This window comes from Hippopotamus amphibius, chromosome 5 (assembly GCF_030028045.1).
Source record: "Hippopotamus amphibius kiboko isolate mHipAmp2 chromosome 5, mHipAmp2.hap2, whole genome shotgun sequence".
Classification (NCBI taxonomy): Eukaryota; Metazoa; Chordata; class Mammalia; order Artiodactyla; family Hippopotamidae; genus Hippopotamus; species Hippopotamus amphibius.
This window is the reverse complement of record NC_080190.1, coordinates 61,990,275-61,996,903: the sequence shown is the minus strand read 5'-3', so window position 1 is coordinate 61,996,903 and position 6,629 is coordinate 61,990,275. Positions and strand designations below refer to the sequence as shown.

Sequence of the window (6,629 nt, the reverse complement as noted above, 5' to 3'; positions counted from 1 at the left end):
GAGGTCTGTTGATTGGTACTGGCAGTGGACCCTCCCCCGGGGTGGTGCCGGAGGGGGGATGATGGGTCGAGGGGTGTGTCTATGCGGAGGCGAGATGACCGGCAGGATCCTGCCCCAATGGGCTGCAGAGTGATTAGTGTGTGGGTGACGGACAGGCCCGTAGGCCAACGGGTGGCCCTAAGTGTCTGCGGTCTAGTCCAATGGAGCAGCGCCGGGGCGGGGCCGCGACTCGGGTTTAATGAGACTCCATTGGGCTGTAATCAGTGTCATGTCGGATTCATGTCAACGACAACAACAGGGGGACACAAAATGGCGGCGGCTTAGCTCCTACCCCTGGCGGCGGCGGCAGCGGTGGCGGAGGCGACGGCACCTCCTCCAGGCGGCAGCCGCGGCTTCTTTCTCAGACAGCGGCAGCGCCCCCGACAGGCGCGGTGGCGGTGGCGCGCGGCCAGGTCTGTCACCCACCCGCGCGTTCCCAGGGGGAGGAGACTGGGCGGGAGGGGGGCGGGAGGGGGGAATCGGGGGCTTGTGACGCCCCTCCCACAGGCCTCTGCGCGAGGGTCACCACGGGGCCGCTCGGGGTCAGGCTGTCCCTGAGCGTGACGGTAGGGGGCGGGGGTAAGGGGAGGAGGGACAGGCCCCGCCCCTCAGCTGAGCCTCCAGGGCATGGGGCGGGGCTCGAGGGTTGAGGGGGCGGGGCGATATCGGAGTGGGGGCGGGGCTCGGGTGTTCGGAAGGCGGGGGTTTGGAGGGGTTTTCGGAGTGGGAGAGACCTAGTAGGAACGGTGGGGGGGCCAGTGAGTGGGAAGTACACTCCCAATGAGGGGGTAGGTTGGAGGGGAAACTGGAGGTGTGCAAGCAGGTGCAGAAGGGAGAGTGGGGAGAGTGAAAAATTTGGAATGTGGAAGGGGGTCAAGAGGCGGGTGAAATTGCAGTTATCTAGGGGCAGAGTAAGAATGGATTTAGGCGTGGTGGATGTGGAGTAGTGTTGAGAGAGCAGGTGCAGAGCAGATACGGGATTGGAGGAAGTATTGGGGAAACGGAGGAACAGGTACCTTTACTGTGATGGAACACCTTCCAGTATCTGGGTGAATCGGCATGTTGGAATAGAAAGGTTTGCTAGCTATGGGGGATAGGAAGCATTAAAAAAACATGGAGGGATGGGACGGATATTCTTGGGAGAGTCTCTGAAAGAAGACAGCACAGCAGACTTAAGTGTGAAGGGAGGCTACTTAAAACTTAGATATATGCAAAATATATCTAGCAGAAAATCTCATGGGGTCAGGGAATTTCGGGGTGGGTGACAGGTGTGAAGAAAGATGGGTGGGGCTGGGTGAATGTGATTTGGACTTCATCAGGAGTGAGAATGGGGCAAAGAAAGGTGTTAGTTTGGGAGACAGGGTTGTTTGATAGACTGGATTTCTTGGGTGTAACTTGAGCTGGAGTCAGGAAAGGGGGAACAGGGTGTCTGTCTCAGAAAGAGGCTCCCCATGTATTACCTTGGGAAGGAGCATTGTGTATTTTTGAATTTGTTAGTACTTTGGTCTGAGCTGAGTGCAAGGAGTGATGTGAGACGGGGCAAAGGCAGAGGAGGGGCTAGATTACAAGTGTGGAAAATAGGAAAAGGGAACCAATGAAACAAGTTTGGGGCGGAGGTTCCTGGAAATTCAGGGTAAAGAGTATATAAAGACTCCTCCATATATGGACAGGAAGTGGGAGTAGCTAATGGGAATTAGTTATGTTGAGATAGTGTTAATTCTGTGGTACTCCAAAAAAGGTGTGTGTGTGTTGGTTTTGTAAGACTGAGTAAAGTACATTCTTCATGTCTTATTTGTGTCCCCTAGATTTCCTGGGATAGCCCTGAAGTTAAAACACTCCATTCTTTTTTTACTCATAAATTCTTCACACATTTATCAAAATGATTTGGGGCAGTTTTTTTCATGTTACTAAGAAGGAAAGGATAATGCATGTTTCAATAAAGGATAAAATTCTTACCTGAGAACTTATACTTAGGGTTGAAGGTTGAGAAGGTGAAATGATGGTTAAAAAAAGAAGAAGAAAAGATAGAGGCAGAGGAAGGTTTTAACATTAAAGGAGGAACTTAGGGGATTGACATGGTCAGTTGAAATTTTGCCTACCAGCCAAACCCAGGCCTCTGAGTAGAGTGGATGTTATGTCATTGCTGTTAACGCTAAATGTTTATCTCTGTACTGCTGGTGCAGATAAGGTGGGAACTGTCAGATGTAAGGCATAACCAGAATGAAAGGTAAAACAGTGAGTATTGGAAGGTAGTTGAGGAAGTTCTATAAGTAACGTTAATGTACTTCAGAAGCTTGCATGGACTTTCGAATACCAGTTAGAAGACTTAGCCAACTGATATGGCTTTATTAAATGCCAGGGTTCCTAATAGGGGACTTTTCCGTCTCTTAGATAGTTCTCTACACAATAGTTTCAGTTTTCTTGTTATATGGATGCCTGTATTTTTATCAAGTGAGAGAAAAGGAATTGTTTTATGAAATCAGGGATGTGTGAGCTATAGTGATCTGTCTTTGCTTGTAGAACAGTAAATGACTCGGGAATGGGAGAAGTTTGCTTGTAAAATAGTAAATGACTAGTGGATGGGAAGAGGTGTGAGGAAGGGATATTTCTTCTCTGTAATGCTGTAATTTGCATTTCCAAAGCACCTTTTTATAGGACTCCCACAATCTCCACAATCTTCCAAATTTATTTATCATCCGTTCCACTCTTGCTGGATATTCAAGTTGTTTCTAGCGTTGGGAAATTGTGAACTAAGCTGCTGTGACTGTTTTCGTATCCGTCATCTGGTGCACACGTGCACGGTCTTTCTGAGGTGTACACCTAAGAATGGAACTGCTGGTTCACAGGCAGCGTGACCGTTTATGCCAGCTTATGGCTGTTGTCCTGGTGTAATTAGTAGTATAGCAAATTTAATTCTCAGAAGTGTCTGAATTTTGATGATGAGCTGTATGTTTGCCCTAGTCACGGGGTATACTTGTCTTCAACTTGACTAGGTACCAGACTGTTTTCCAAAGTGTTGTACCAGGTTATATTCCCTCCAGTATATCACCATATATTTGTGTGTGTGTGTGTGTGTGTGTGTGTGTGTGTGTGTGTGTGTATTACTTCTCTGGCTTCTCATCCTTATCAACTTGACTTAGTCTTGTTAGTTTTTTCAGTTTAGCCAAACTGGTAAACTTTGCATTTACCTGATTAATAAGGAGGTTGAACAGCTTTTCATATATTTGCTGGCTACTTAGATGTCCTAATTTGTAAAGTTTCTGTGTAAGTCTGCCCCCCACCTCCTTTTTGTAAATTGGTCCTTGTGTCTTTTATTGCTGTTTAGAAGTTCTTTATGTATCCTGGATATAAATTTTTTGTACTGTGTGTATGTTGCAGATGCCTTCCTCCATTCTCTGACTTGCCTTTTCACTCTCTTTATGGTGTCTTTTAATGAACAGAAGTTCTTAATTTTAATGGAGTCAAATTTACTGGTCTTTTCTTTATGGTTAGTGCTTTCCGTGTCTTGTTTTAAGACTCTTTTCCTACCCTCAGGTTAAGTAGATATTCTATCAGTATTATTTTGTAAAAGCTTTACTGACCTTAAAAGATGTATGATTATGAGTAGAATACACTCTTCTTGACCCCATGCTCACCATTACAAATGTATTTTTGCTTTTCATCACTCTCTTCTGTTCTCTGTCTTGAAATTTTTCTTGTCTGCAACTATAGCTAAGAGCCAGGTGCTGACTTTCCCTGTCTCATAGGAGAAAATGGTCATATAGACAGAAGTTCAGCCAGATTAGATTTTGCAGGTCTCCAGCTGACTGTATTGCCCTTTTTCCTTTTATGAGCTAGCATTTTATTGTGTTCCTGCTATGTGTCTGCCACCATCCTTGGTTCTTTCATATTTGTTATCTCAAGTATTCCTCTTTACAGTTTTACAAAACTGTACATTTTTCTCATTTTTACAGACGAGAAAACTGAGGCACAGATTGACTCAGTAACACGTCCAGTATCCCACAGTTTAGGTAGCTGACAAAGTGGGGACTTGATCCCTGAACTCTCTAGATCCATCCCATCATAGCACATCACCTTGTTAAATAAGATTTCACAAGCCTGTTTGATAAGATCTAAAACTGATGAGAATAAGTTTTTTTTAACGTAACATGTCCTACTTTAAGAACACATAGAGATAATTATTGTGAAACTGGATAAAACTATTGACCTCTCTGTGTATATTAAAGTAAGTAAAGTTAGAGTAGTGAGTGGACCTTAAGAGGTCCTTGGATGGGCAGTAGAGGTTCTGTAAGGTCTTGAAATTGTATGCAAATATCTATATGTGCATGTGTTTCTTTTTAAAAATAGATCTGTAATTTTCTTGAGATTCTCAGAGGGCAACCCTAATTTGTTTTAAGGCTACACTGAATATCCTGTTTGAAGACGTCTGCAGTAAAGTTAACGCAGAATTCTGAAATGATGTGTATTTTCAAAATAATCTTTAAAAAATTCAGATGTCAGATTTTTTTAATATGTCGTTCTCAGTCTTCGCCATTAAAACCCGGCTAAAACTAATTTGAGATTAGAAAGAAAACTAGGATTGAAGGAATTTTAAATGCCAAAAAAAGACACTCTAAATTTAGTTGATTACTTCTTAAGTGAAAGTGCTTGGTTATAATATCATCATTACTAATCAGTGTACCCTGACTCCAAAGGCCTGATGACTTCAAATGACTTTTCATCTTGTCTCTAAAATCCTCTGTTTTACAAGGGATCAAATTTCCTGTGAGGTTCCTAACAGTGTGGTTAAAGTTTAGAGACTGAAACTATTGAGCACTTAAATGCAGAGATGACTATGCAAACATAATTCATGGGCTTCACCAAGAGATTTGGGACATGTCTCTACTAATTTATGATGATGATATTGAAACCAATCTTTGCTAAGGATTATGGAAGCCATAATAGTTTATTGATGGTTCAGTTATTGTTTGTTGAAGCAGATTTACACAATTATAGTTTAATGACATAACAAGGATATTGTCAACTAGGAGAGCATGACATGAAAAATTAAACTTCCAATTAATATAATATGTATTAGTTGAAATGATAATTTTCATGGTGATTTAGCCTCTTAGAAATCCTTGGAAAACATTATTAGCTTATGAATTGAAAACTCTCTATGTTAGTGAGTAGTGAGAAAGAATTTAGTATTATTCTAAAAAGATGGAGAATTAAATATTCAATTCAGCTAACATTTGTGGAGTGCCTACTCTGGGCTTGCTGCTGAGTTCGGTTCATAAATATAAGTTGTACAGGATATTTGCAGAGATGAAATACTGGTTGCTTTTGTTTGTTCCTTCAGTCATCCTTCCCTCCAGCCTATGCTGGATGGATATACCATTGTCAGAGTTATTCACATGTTCAACAAGTGTGTGTGTGCGTGTGTGTGTGTGTGTGTGTGTGTGTGTGCGCTTGCACTCCACTATACCTTATTGTGTCACTGTTCCTGCAATGGCTTTCTGTTACTTCATCTGTCATGTTCACAAACGTCAGCCTGGCTTTTGTCACAGCCAACTTTATTTCTTATTCCTCCTCAACACATCCCTGCTCCAGGCATGCACATGGACTCAGTGTCCCTTTGGGCTACAGCTGATTCTTAGCTCTGTGCCTTCTCCTAGATTCCCTTCATTCATTTACTGATGCATTCATTTAACAAATAGGCATTGAACCCCTCTTATGTTCAGCTTGTTGTCCTGGGAAGTCTTGGGGTGCACCAAGATGAATCAAACATGAGTCCTGTTCTTAAGAATTTTACAGTCTAGTGAGATGAGGTCAGTATACAAGTAAGCAAAATAAAAAGTGGGAAATGAGTGCCGAAATAGTAAGAAAGCTAAAGCTTCCTATTAGACAAAGTTATGTAGGGCTTCTGAGAAGGTGTCTCTTTGCACTGGGCCATGAAGGATTTGAATATAGGTGGAGAGACCAGGCAGCTATCCAAGTTCTGCCTTGTCTTTCAAGGTCCAGTTTAAGTCCCATCCATCCAAGGGATGTTCTGCCCATCCACACTCAGCGAGGAATAGTCACGGCTTTTTTCAGACTTTTTCCCTTGTGTATTCAGAGCACCCCTTTCTTTGAGGTGAATCTTATGGAAAAGCCCATTATACATAGAATAGTTAAAGTAGAGATGCTTTGTTTGGTGCGAGGGATTATGGTGGCCCTAGTGTTTAACCCACAAGGGCACCTGCAGGTGGTGCTGATACCCAAGGCACTTTCTCACAAGGGATCCAAGGAGCCTAGTTTGAAAACCAGTGGAGAGACAGGAAAGCATTTAGGTTTTAGCATCTGAATTAAAATCTTTCATGACTTAGTGGTCTGAGGTCCCTTTTTTTTTTTTAGCTCTTTATTGGAGTATAATTGCTTTACACTCTTGTATCAGCTTTTGAGGTACACCAAAGTGAATCAGCTGTATTTATACATATATCCCCATATCCCCTCCGTCCTGCGGCTCCCTCCCGCTCTCCCTGTCCCGGGCCTCTAAGGCATCACCCATCATCGAGTTGATCTCCCTTTGTTATACAGCAACTTCCCCCTAGCTATCTATTTTACAGTTG

At 43.0% G+C, this 6,629-nt stretch overlaps 1 protein-coding gene across 1 annotated transcript in view; it reads left to right on the top strand.

Annotated features, from left to right (window-relative positions):
- The first annotated feature begins 234 nt into the window (after positions 1–234).
- KAT6B (lysine acetyltransferase 6B) overlaps positions 235–6,629 on the top strand; it is a 180,957-nt gene continuing 174,562 nt past the window's right edge. Inside the window, 1 exon segment of the mRNA XM_057735003.1 lies at positions 235–452. The gene's annotated coding sequence lies outside the window, so the exon portion shown is untranslated.